Source organism: Sciurus vulgaris (genome assembly GCF_902686455.1).
Source record: "Sciurus vulgaris genome assembly, chromosome: 3".
Taxonomy (NCBI): Eukaryota; Metazoa; Chordata; class Mammalia; order Rodentia; family Sciuridae; genus Sciurus; species Sciurus vulgaris.
The window spans coordinates 130270053-130282847 of NC_136463.1; the positions used below are offsets into that span (position 1 = coordinate 130270053).

General features: G+C 36.6%; 1 long non-coding RNA gene across 2 annotated transcripts in view; it reads left to right on the plus strand.

The window, feature by feature from the left end:
- The window catches only part of LOC306656701, a 70875-nt gene that overhangs the window by 42814 nt on the left and 15266 nt on the right, over window positions 1-12795 (plus strand). For both annotated transcript variants that reach the window (XR_013762613.1, XR_013762614.1), the window contains exon 3: window positions 12256-12358. This is a non-coding gene — a long non-coding RNA (uncharacterized lncRNA). The remainder of the gene's footprint in view (window positions 1-12255; window positions 12359-12795) is intronic.

Consider the following 12795-nt stretch of genomic DNA (forward strand, 5'->3'; position numbering starts at 1 on the left):
AGTGTCTTGGAAGTTTTCCCACTAATTTTCCTTTGGGGATATTGGGAAGAGCCCAGGGGCTTACTTTGACTCATTGGTGAGATGTTATCTTGGGACTGTCTAAGGGAGGGAAATTAAGGGGAGAAAGAATGAAAGTCAGTTTCAGAAGGATGACTATGAGGTAGAGTAAGCAGAGCTCTCAGCCTCTGTATCTCAAAGTGGAACCTTAGTACTATCCCATGGAAAGAGTCTATTGGAAAGTCCCTGGTGCTCTCAAGATAAAGCCCAAGCTTCTTCTTTGTGCTCAGGTCTTTAGAATTCTTCTCTTTCTTGGGTGGCCACTACCTGAACCTCTTTAAATACACTGGGTCTCATTGACCCATTTTCATTCTAGGATTATCTAATTCTTGCTTTGAGGACTCCTTTGCTTTCAGAGACTTTCTCCTTTTTCATCCTGGGGTTGGCTCCCTACATGCCACCTCTTCCAGGACACATTTTCTACCACAAACGACCCAGTCATGCTTCTCTTTTGTGGTCCGCTTTTAATGCTTATGTATGCTTTCCCGTGGGTTGAATGCTTCTCCTGTGGACTGAAATTCCCTTTCACTTACCAGTTTCCTCTCTAGGCTGCAAGCTGGCTGGAGAGTAGGGCTGCGTCCTATTCCATTTTCCATCTCCAGTTCTTAGAAAAGTGTTTGACTGAGAAAAGGCCCTTCATAAATGTTTGTTATTGTGGAAGTCCTGACCCTGGCTGCTTTCTTAGAAGTAATGCACTAACACTGAATGCACTAAAAGTACAGAGATTAGTAGCCCATATATTTGTTTTACTGAGTTGTAGGCTGCATGAATACCAATGTCACCCTGCTACTTGTGCTGTCTCTGTCTTGTCTGTCTTTTTAAGCGTGTGTACGACACCCCACACACATAACCACATGGTTATTCAGCTACATTTTTGAACTAAAATCTTGCCTATAACACCACTTATGCTCAGAAGTATTCTTTACACATCCACTGTGCATTTATTCAGAAAGCATGACTATTAACTTTGCTAACTGATCACATTAAACTCCAAAGTAGCTGATAATGTTCCATCCTCCTTCCATCCTAAGAAGCTGAGTTTGAAGCACATAAACCCACTGAGAGGCTCCTCAGAACCACCTCATTGATTGGTGAGTGAGCAAAAGGATGTGATTTTATTGTGGTTGGTTCCCAAACCCAGCCAAGATCTGAAGAGATAAACCCCAAATGGATCATAGACACAGCCTATTATTTTTGGGATGGCTGTGGCTGTCCCCAGAGTCTTGGAAATCATCAATGAAAAATGCAATATACTTTTGCAGAATTAGGCAAATGGCTCAAGTTCAGAGAGTGGCTTTGTTTACAGCCACCTGGTGACATTTTCTCAGTCCCTGGATAGAAAGAGGGAGCCACTGCTTACCATCTACCTCCTGCCCTCTTAACCCATGGCTTGTTACATTAAGGTAGGGAAGTTTTATGTGTATAATTTGTGAAGTTCTCTTGAGCAGACAGTGCTATATAAATGTGCAATGCTGTTATTAATAATAAAGGTTGGCTAACCTAAGAATACTGTAGAATTAAAGTAATGAGATTCTATTTTTAGGCAGACTTGCCAATAACATGCAAGTATGATAAGGCTGTGATTTAAAGCTCCCGTTAGCCTTCCACAGCTCTAAAGAGCACATTTCTGGGCCGCCCGCACATAGTAGTCAGTGCACAGAGCTCTATTAAGGCTAATGGCAGCTCGGCTTGGAATCCGAGCATGCCCAGCTAAAAATAGGCCTAGGTCTTTCAGACATGGGAGTGTGTCTCACAGACAACCTGCTTTCACAGAATATAGATCGGCCTCTCAGGCACCTTGCAAACCCCGATCACTGTCTTTGAAACAATCAAAAAAAGCCTCTAGAATGTGCTTTGAAATGTTTATACATTTGCAATTATGTGAAGATATAGGATGTGTTTGGGAGACTCTGTTATGTTGGTTTTCGGAGAAGAGAAGATATTTCACAGACACCTGGGTTCAAAGTGATTCATAACTAGAAAAGGAGTCCCACTCCTCAGGAAAAAAAAAAAATAATTAGCTCTTTCTCCACTAATGTTCAGGTCAATGCTTTGTCAATAACAGTAACTCTTCTTCACCAATTTAGTGCAGCCTATAAAGATCATTATGACTCATAATTACAGATGCAGATTTATGTCAAAATGCATATATAAATCTCCAGTTCTAGCGATGGGTCACCGCTTATCAGAAAGAAAGATTTGTGTAAGGAGACACTCTCCTTGATCCCTCTGGGTATTTTTCTCTTTCCATTTTGGGGGCAGAATTATAAAGGTTTGCTTTCAATGACACAAATATGACCCAGGGCACGTTACAGATTCACAGCCGAAGGGAATAAGGAACTGACGGTGGTGGTGGACGATGGGGGAAGGGTGATGGAGCAGTGGAAATATGCTTTCTGGGGTTATTGTTATCTGGCTAAATGAAGAGCACCTTTTTAACACCTGCAGGCCAGACACTGCCAATCAGGAGAAAGGGGTATCTGAACAGAGAGAGGGAGATGGGTTTAAAATGACTGAGGCTTGTCAAGGCTGAAGTGTACTGCTTGATTTTGGACACAGGTCAGTTACTACTGATGCATTATCAAATTCTGTACCACCCCGAGTGAGCAAATGAGATGTCAGTTTGGCCTTGCCAAGTATTTTGAGTTTTGATGTATTTCCTTCTAAGAAATCTGAATTTTTAAAACATTAGTGGATCTCTAGAGAACAACCCCCCTGACAATAGAGGGGCAGGATTTTCCAGCACCTCTATGTGTGCTCATGAAACAACCAAAAAAATTGCTGGCCCTTCTATTTAGTAACTGCCTTAATGCTGGATTTGCAAGATTACTATGAGAATTTCCATAAATTCCTCCTTTTTTTTTCTGCCTATATCTCTCAACCATATATATCTAAAAAGACAATAGATGTTTATTATGGCAGTTATAGGACAGTGTTAATAAAGATGAATAGAAAGATAAATACTCATCCTATGACCAAACAATTCCACTTTTGGAAATATACCCAAAAGGAGCGAGTGCATACATCTACAAGTGGACCTGTACAAGGACATTCATCACAGCTTTATTCATGACAGCTCAATCCTGGAGACAACCCAAGTGTCCATCAACAGGCAAATTGATAAACTGTCATATATCTGTGCATTCAGCAAGAAAAAGCAACTACTGATGCCCACACAACATAGATGAATCTAAAAAATGTTGCATTAAGTGAAAGAAGTCAGACACAAAAGAGTTCATGCTGTGGGAATCCATTTATATGAATTTCAAGGACAGGTAAAACTAATCCATGAAAACAAATCAGAATATTAGCTACTTGCATGGGGCAGAGGGTTATTGACTAGGAAGGTACACAAGGGAACTGTGGACGATGAAAATGTTTTATATCCTAATCTGGGCAGTGGTTAACATGGTCTATACATATGTAAAAAATTCATTGGGCTGTACTCTTAAGATTTGTGCATTTTACTGTTTGTAAATTATAGCTCAATAAATATAAGTTTAAAAAGCTATGTGAAAAAAATACATGGAGAAAAGTTCATTTTATATGAGCAATCATGAGCAAAGAAAAAAATCATGTAGACATTCTAAAGAGTAAATGAAAATGGATAAATGAAAAAATATGAATCTTTCACCTCTTCTCACTTTTATCACAGGACATGAAAATGCTGGGACTCAGGTAACTGAAATCATGACTGGATATGCTTAGGAATTCGCTAAGAGTTTTTCATGGGCTTATTTTCAGAATATTCCTCTTAAATTAGGAAATGCTTCATTTGCAGTTTCTCCTTAGAAAAGGGTGTTGTTTAAATATAAATAGTCAGGAAATAGAAATTCTCAGTTGATTCATCACTTGTCTGAACAAGAGATCAATTAGTTAATGAAATTGTTGACCTTCACCATACATACTTCAAAAATGTATTTCATCCTCTTGAATATTTAGATTAATTAAGGTAGGAAGCTATGGTGTTTTTAATGACAAAAAAAATGATATTAATTTTGCATTTCCTTTTTTTTGTATAAAGCACGTTGGTCTTTTTGCATTTGTCTCATGCTGAAGACTTTCAAGTACATTTTTAAAAGAAATCTTCATGGGGTACTTGCCTTCCTGTGTCAATAATGAAACAAGGAATCTTAATTTTTACGAATGGTCATAACAGAACTTCCACATGGCATCTGCTACTCGTTATTCAGTTGACATTTCCATCTCTGGAATTCTAAGGTTTATCTGAAATGGTTAGTGACATTTATAAAATGCTTGCTAAATTTCAAAATGGGCCCTAAAGATCATCAAGTCCTTCCTCCTCATTTAAGATGAGGAAATGGAGATCAAGGAAGGTTAAGTGGCTTGCCTGGGCTTGGCTTCTCTGCAGACTTCTTGTGTAAAGTGTGGATGCCTTCCTTGAACTTCATGACATTGGTAGATTTTATGATCATAGTTTGTGAGCACATGCACATTGCACAGAATGGGGAGTTCAGATAACAATTGTCTATGGGACCAAGAATAGGACCCAGTCATGGATTCTATTTCCAGTCTCTGGTTTCCCACAGTGCAGCCCCTATTGTGCACTTTAGGGTAAGCCTGTGTATCTCCCTTATTAGTAATAAGGTGCCTAGAACTCCAGGAACCAGGATAAGGGAGAAAATGTGGCTTGGGACCTGCATTGACTATGTTCACATCTCTTTTCTCTACTTACTAGCTGTGTAATTTGCAGTCCAAATCTCAAGTTCTTCTTCTGTAAAGTGGGGATAATCTTACCTAGGTTTTTTTTTTTTTTTAATTATATGACATAAATCAACTTTACATTTTGGAATTTTAAGAAAGACAATTATACTCTATCTTATTTTTTGTGGGTTTCCTATTTTCACTTCCTTGCACATGCAGTGCACTGAACTGAGTGCCCTCCTCTTTCTGTCATATCCTCTATCAAACCCACTCTAAACTCCAGCTCCCTCCTCATGAACTATATTGTCCTCCACTCAGCCCACATCTGCCTGATTTTCCATTGCATGCATAGCTCTGAGTACACATTTTAGCACCTAATTATTTTGGTCTTATGATGTCCTTCAATTATTTTATATGTTGTAAGCTTTCAGAAGGCAAGGACCACATGAAGTATTTCTTTTGCATCTTTAACAGAATCTAGTATAGTGATGGGGCATGGAGAAAATGCTTGAAAGTCATTTTGAAAAAGGAATGAAAAGAGAGTAATTTCAAAATATTAAACATTGACCCAAATGATGGCTGGTGAACTGTTTGGTGATATTCTAAATTATCATATTTTAAAATATATTTTACACAGCAAGAGCGCTATCATCCCCTACTCTCCTCACAAACAAAAAAATCCAAACAAGAACCAAAAAATGAAACAAAACAAAAATTCCTGCCTGGAGTGGAGTTGTGATTTCACTATAATCCTAATTCTGAAAACCGGGTGTTTTCTTTCAGTTCTGTTGGAGTACATGCAATATAGCATCAAGACCAAAGCCCTGCTTTGAATTTATGTGTCAGATAAGGACCCAAGGCCAAGAAGAAAATATGAAAATTATCTCCAACTCATGTTCATAGTTGTATTCTTTTAAATAGTAGCACATAACAGAGCCATCAAGAAATACATTTCCATAATGAAATTCATTATTTTTGTATAATTAAAATTCACTAATAAAAATACAATAGCAAAGTTAAGTTTATGGTATTGATTTTATATATACCTATATCAGAAATACACACACACCCACACACACACATACACACACATCAGAAAATAGAGATTGCTCTGTAAAATGCTTTTAAGAAAGAACCCCAAATCTTGGACTTTTATGATAAAACTGTACCTTAGCTTCTCTTTTGGATCCTATGATTCCCTGGCATCCATTTCACAAAAGATCTTTCTCAAGAAGAGCTAAGAATGTAGAATTATTTGCCAGACACGGAGGTGCACACCCATAGTCCCAATTATTTGGAGAGCTAAGGAAGGAGGAACACAAGTTTGAGGCCAGCCTGGGCAACTTAGCAAGAGCCTGCCACAAAATAAAATTTCAGAAAGAAGCTATGGATGTAGATCAATGGTGAAGTGTCCCTGGCTTCAATCCCCAGTATCAAAAAAAAAAAAAAAAAAAAGAATGTAGACTTGTTGGGACCATTACCATTTCCACTGCAATTCTAACCTTCTCAAGTCCTTGGTCCAATTTTATGATTTATTTAAACAATAAGTATTTTTCCCAGTTAATGTGAATTCACTGCTCACCACAGGCATCTGAATTTTAATTTTTGTGTAATTTCTAGGTAGTGCCAAGATATCCTAACCGCCAGAAGAAACAAAGCACTTACTAGGACACCACTCTGTAGAAAACTTTGCTAACCTCATTTGTTCATTCAGGGTGCCAATATTTGACTGCAATTTTGTTAGAAAAAGGTATGAAATCTACATAGCTATGTAACTATAATATAAAGGGTGCTTCTGGTGTTTTCTTTTTAATTTTTAATTGATAAATAAAAATGGTATATACTTATAGCATGCAACTCGATAAATATATATACATTGTGGAATGACTCGATTAAGATAATTAACATAAGCATTACTTCACATACATGTTATTTTTTGTGGTCACAATACTTAAGATCTATTCTGTTAGCAATTTTCAAGTATACCAGCCATTATTATCAACTATAATCACTGCATTGTAAATAGATCTCTTGAACTTATTCCTCCTTACTAAAATTTTGTATCCTTTGGCTTATATCTCCCCAACCCCCTTCTCTCACCCTCAGGCCCCAATAACCACTATTCTACATTCTACTTTCATGAGTTGGACTTTTTTTAGAATCCACATATAAGTGAGATCACTTTATTTTTCTGTGCCTGGCTTATTTTGCTTAAAAAAAAAAAAAAAAAAAAGTCTTCTGGGTTCTTCCATGTTGTCAAAATGACAGGATTTCCTTCTTTTAAATGCAATGTGTATATATAGCACATTTTTTTTGTCCATTGATAGACATCTAGATTGAATCCCTATCTTGGCTGTTATGAACAATACTACAAAAATCATGGGAGGGCAGATGTTTCTTTGACACATCAATTTCATTTCTTTTGAATATCTTACCCAGAAATGGGATTGCAAGATCACATGGTAGTCCCATTTTGAATTTTCTGGTATTATCTTCAAATTTTTTATTTCTCTCAACTGTTCAACAACTATTGATGTCAGCTACGTACCACTATGGGACACAGCAAAGACCACCAACACCCTGCCATCATGGAGGTCAACTGTAAGGTCTTCTTTTTCTTTGAGCCTCTTGGATGTTGGTCCTTTGCTCCTTTTCTTAGTTCCCACCATAAGATTTTTGACAATAGGAGCAGATAGCTCTCTGCATGCCTGCGGCCTGTATGGGTTTTAGTTTTAGCATTATTTTTTTTAAGCTATTTTGACTATATATGTCTCACCCTTAAAATGTAGCTAAAATATATATTGATTGTTTTTTAGAATCTGATATCACTTCTCTTGTTAGTGCTGTTGTAGTGGATGAATTCTTAATAAAATGTGTAACAGTAACTTTTTTGAATGAAGAAAGTTGGAATTATCTCAATTTACCTTATATGCCCTATTGTCTGTGGAATTTGAACAATTGGTTAATGGATTTATCGGTTCATTAATGTTTTGCTGAGGCTAGTTTTGTTCTTGGTAAATTGTCTTTTACTTTTTTCGTGTTCAAAAATAAAATTTATTTGTTGTGTGATTTGACTTGGTTTTATTTCTCTTTCTATTAATGCTAACAGTAGGGTCTAGCATTTACTACATATTAGAGTCTAATATGTCATGGTAAGGACCTAACATGTTCAATACTTATGATGAATACAAAGCTCACAGCTAGGTTTTTGACTCTCAGTAAGGATGGTTAATAAGTATGTGGTTTAGTTTCAGACCCAAATTGATAGTGACCTATACTGTGCTAGGTGAAGCAGAAGTGAGTATATCCTTAAGTGTTAATTATTCTTTTAGGTAATGGTGCTTTGATGAAGAATTGGGAAGGAGGTATAGTGATCAAGATTAAGTGGAATTTCTCTGTTACATAGAAGCTATTCAGAATTGTTAATGGTATGTTCATCCCTGCAGCTGCAGTGAGATTAGCAGGAAATGAAGAAATCTTCACTAATAGACCAGTTTGAAAAAATAAGGGAACACACAAGCCCATTCCTGTTTCAAAGGGCAGTTTTTCAAAGCACTACTTATGATTACCCCACACTATGCCACTCTAAAGAAGCAGCTGGTTGTTCTTATCATATATGTGCATTCTAGGGTAGAGAGCTGTGTAGGAACTTGATCTGTAGCAAAGAACAATTGAGAAGTCATGAATTGCAATTGTGAATTTAAGTTAAGGATTATAGCTAAAAATTAGTTGGGTTCATATTTATGAATCTGAAGTAGATTTTGGAATATATCTCTATATTCCATATAGAAGTTCCAAAGAATTTCATTTATTTCTTGGAATTCATAGCAATATGAGTGCCTTTCTTGGTGATGAGATTTAACTAAATGAAAATAGTAAAATAAAATAATTTAAAATAATAAAACAGCAGCGTCATAAAATTCTTTTCATTTGTCAAACATATGCAAAGTACCAGCATTATTTTGTTAACTTTTAACCCTTTGAGACTGACACATTTTAAGACTTTTTAACAGCTAAGGAAACTGAGGCAAGGAGAGATCAAAAACTTTTCTAAACTCTCCATGTTTGGACTGGGACTCCATAGCCCATACTTTTAACCGTCTTTTTTACAATGCCTCTCAGGCTTTGGCAGAAGAAAAAGAAATTCTGTATCATTCTTTTTTATCTCATGCTGTTTATTCAAAGGTCAAATTCACATCTCTTCCAGATGGACATTTTGTGGTTCTTTCTGGAAGATGGTTCATGATTCTTTTCAAAGATCTCTTTGACTTAAGGCACTCATCCAACTTCAGAAGTTGCCCCATCTGAGTAGCTTGAAATTATCTGGTACTTACTTACAACCTTTTTAGTAAATGCCCTTCTGGCTTGGGGTAGCTTTGGTATTTCATATTTAGTAAAAGTGTCTGCTACCTGCCCTTAGAAAATATCTTGGTTTTATGTCTCCCCGACTGCTTGTTGCTAAAGGCAAAATGTGAAATGGAGAGTGCTGGAATTGCACTGCGCTGTAGAAATTAGGTGCAACTACTACATTAAAAGCGACGGCAGGTGCTGTAAATCTGAACTTTGTTTGGAGGTAGAAAAAGAATAAAAGTAAAACATGTGACAGGTTAGGCTGCAAATTGCCAGGGTGAAGACAGTTTTCCTAAAGAAACAATTAAACATTTCTATAAAGAAATCTTGTTTTATTTTGAATGGCACTTCAGATGTGAAGGCGTAACAGATTTCTAAGCAATCATTCAGTCAATTTCTACAAAGACATTTCATCTCTTTCATTTCTTCATTATATATATATGCATATATATATGCATATATATGTATTTATAAATTTCTAAATGTTCTATAATGAACATCTAGAAATACATGAATAACCCCAAATATCATGATACAGAAATAACTACCATTAGTATATATCTTTCCAATATTTCTTTCATATGTGCACACTTTTAAATTAATTATTGTCTTTTTATTAGTGCATAAGAATTACACACAATGGTGAGGTTTATTGTGACATATTCATACATGCATATAGCATAATTTGCTCCATTTCAGTCCCTAGTAGTTCTCTTTTCCCTCTTTCCTCCCTCTCTCTTATCGCCTTCCTCTACCCCACTGGTCTTCCTTCTATTTAATTTTTAAATTGGTGTATTATAATTATACATAAATGTGGGATTCGTTATGATATATTCACACATGCACATAGCATAATTTAGTCAGTTTTTTTCCTCCTGTCCCTCCCCTTTTCCTCCCTTCTACCTTGAACCCTTCCTCTACTCACCCCTCTATTTCTGCAAGAGACTTTTTAATTTTAATTTCCCCCTTTTTTTTTTTCTACACATGAGACTTTGTCTTATTTCACTTAGCATGAGGTTCTCCAGTTCCATCCATTTAACAGCAGATGACACAATTTCATTCTGCTTTATGGCTGAGTAGACTCCCTCAACACACTTTTTAATATAATCTGTTCTTTTCACTTGTCAATATATCACAGAATCATTCCATGTTATTAGTCTTTGCCAGCCTTGTTTTTAATGATTGTTTCGTATTCTGTGTGTGATTTTATCATATCTTAAACCATGATGGTGGAAATTGAGGTTGTTTCCAGCTTTACACTGTTATAAGCAATGCTGCAATGAACACTTTTCTGTAGCTAAATCACAATATATATTCATGATTATTTTTCTAAGGATAAATTCCTAGAACTGGAACGTTGATGCCCACGGTTTGGAAAACACACTGCCCAATTGCTCCTCCAGAATTACACCAATTTACACTCACAAAACATGGTATTTCTGATCTTTTTTTGAGGATTTTGGGTAAGCTGTATTTCTATACCAGTAAAGCTGGGCCCCTCTTTATCTGATTCAATTGGACCATGAATAAACTGAGACAGTTGTCAGTCTCCTTTCCATCCATTTTTGTCTCTTGGGCTGCAAGCCTTGCTCTGTTGCCCTTTTGTAAAGTTGACCTAAAAGACAGAAAAGGATAGGGGAGCAGAGCAGAGAGTAAAAACAGTGTTCTAAACCAGACTTGTGGGATGGTGCTTTCCTTGGGACAGGGGAAAACAGCTGCTCCTTATTTCCTTTCATTTTCTGTAGTAGCCAGCATTTGGAACACTATATTGTGATGTGTGAAAGGAAACAAACAGATCCTGTTGGGTTGTTTTGGTGCTCAATGCATCCTTTGCATGGTGGCTGGAGATCCGCTCTGCTAGATTCTGTCCTCATCAGTTGTCAGGAGTGGCTTAGTGTAGGAAGGCAGTGACTCTGGTCTTTACAATGTATTTGGGAATGAAGTTGATCTCCGAGAGGGAGGCTATCTGCCCTCACCTCTTAAAGGATAATTTGGAAAAAAAATAAAGTCTTGATTTTTTTCTTTTCTGTCAAAGACTAATAATATGAAATGATTCTGTGATATATTGAGAAGTGAAAAGAACAAATTATATTAAAAAGGTGTTAAGGGAGTTATACTCAGAAAACACTTGGAATGTTCGATCACACTCTGCCCCTTGTTTATCATGTCCTCAGAAAATAGGGAAAAGTGGACCCTTAAGGAGTAATCTCAAATATAGGAAAATAAAGAAATACTGTATTCATTCAAATCAGAGGAGTCCATTTTGGATAAGCATAGTGTTATTTTATAGCACCAACACTTCATTATCCATTTGTGTCTACATCATGACACTACAAGCTAGACTGCTTTAATTCTTCATAATTTACTTGTGGAGTCACATGGAACAGAAATATTGTTTCCATTTCTTCTTGTGAACAAGTAAAATAAGTAATTTAGTATGAAATGTCCTGGGGATTAGACCAGTTGAGCTGACTTGCTTCATTGACCACAAGGAAGATAGTTGAGCTCTGATAATAAAACATTTTCACAAACAGTGTAGTTAAAGCAAAACTACATTTCATGAACCCAAACATGAACCCAAGTATTGGCTGTATTCCTCTAAAGTAGCTAATAGAAGTGGGCTTAGTTCAAGGTGCACGTATACCAGAGTTGTCATGTGTTAATCTTGAGGGAAACTGGAGGCCAGTTAGCCTATGGATTGAGTGTAAATGTTCGAAAGGTGGATTGGTTTGGCATCATTCCAAACAATTATTCAAAAGAATGCTTCCTTCTATTATATCATTTCCTTAAAAAATAAATTAGGATACTGAATTATACTGTGTTCTAAATGTAACCTTTTCCCAAATCCCTCAATTTAGAATAGTTTACTAGAGGTCATATATTGCTTCTTAACCAGACCAATACAACGTTCAGATTCCACATCAAGCTTTAGTAATATGTATATTTAGTGTGTCATTATTTTGACTTGCTGACTCATCAGCCCAGTGTGTTCCCAACACAACAGCATGTACAGATGTCATAGTTCAGCAGTGACAGAGCTTTATCAAAACATCAAAACCACCACCCACTCTTCTGGGAGAAAAGACTTGGGAGCTACAAAACACTCTAACATGAATTCGTTAACATCACTAGTATGTCACTTTACAGACCATGACTAGACTAACAAACAACCTCTCTTAGCAGGCCTGTGTTTTTGAGGATGGCAGCCAGCCAACCAACACATGGAGATACAAAGGAAGCAGCTTTCCAATAAGGAAATGTGGAAGTCCTTCTCCCAATCTCAGAGGTAAATATGATAGATAGAAAAGCAGTTTAACAATTTTGTTGTGTCTGTGTGTATGTTTTTGGTTTGTTGTTTGCTTTTGGATGAACAAAGTTTCTCTGACACCCTGAAATGATAGAAAACTTTTCTGTACTCTATCTAGAAATGTAAAAGCCCAATACAGAGAATCATGCAATGCAAAGATGCTCAAACTCTGATACCCTTAAAGGGTTTGGAGTTTAGCTGAGGTGCTACAGGAGGTACTGGAATTTGGGTAGTCCCCTCCTTCACCCAGAGCAGCCTTGCTTTTATCTGAGCCCTGCCTTGAACCTCTTACTAAGTGCTCACTTAAAGGAAGACCTTCTTAGCAATAACTATAGTGACAGCACTAATAGAAAAGTCCCAGTATAACTGTAAAAAAGTGATCTGACAATGATTAAAATTTGAACAGAATGTTAACT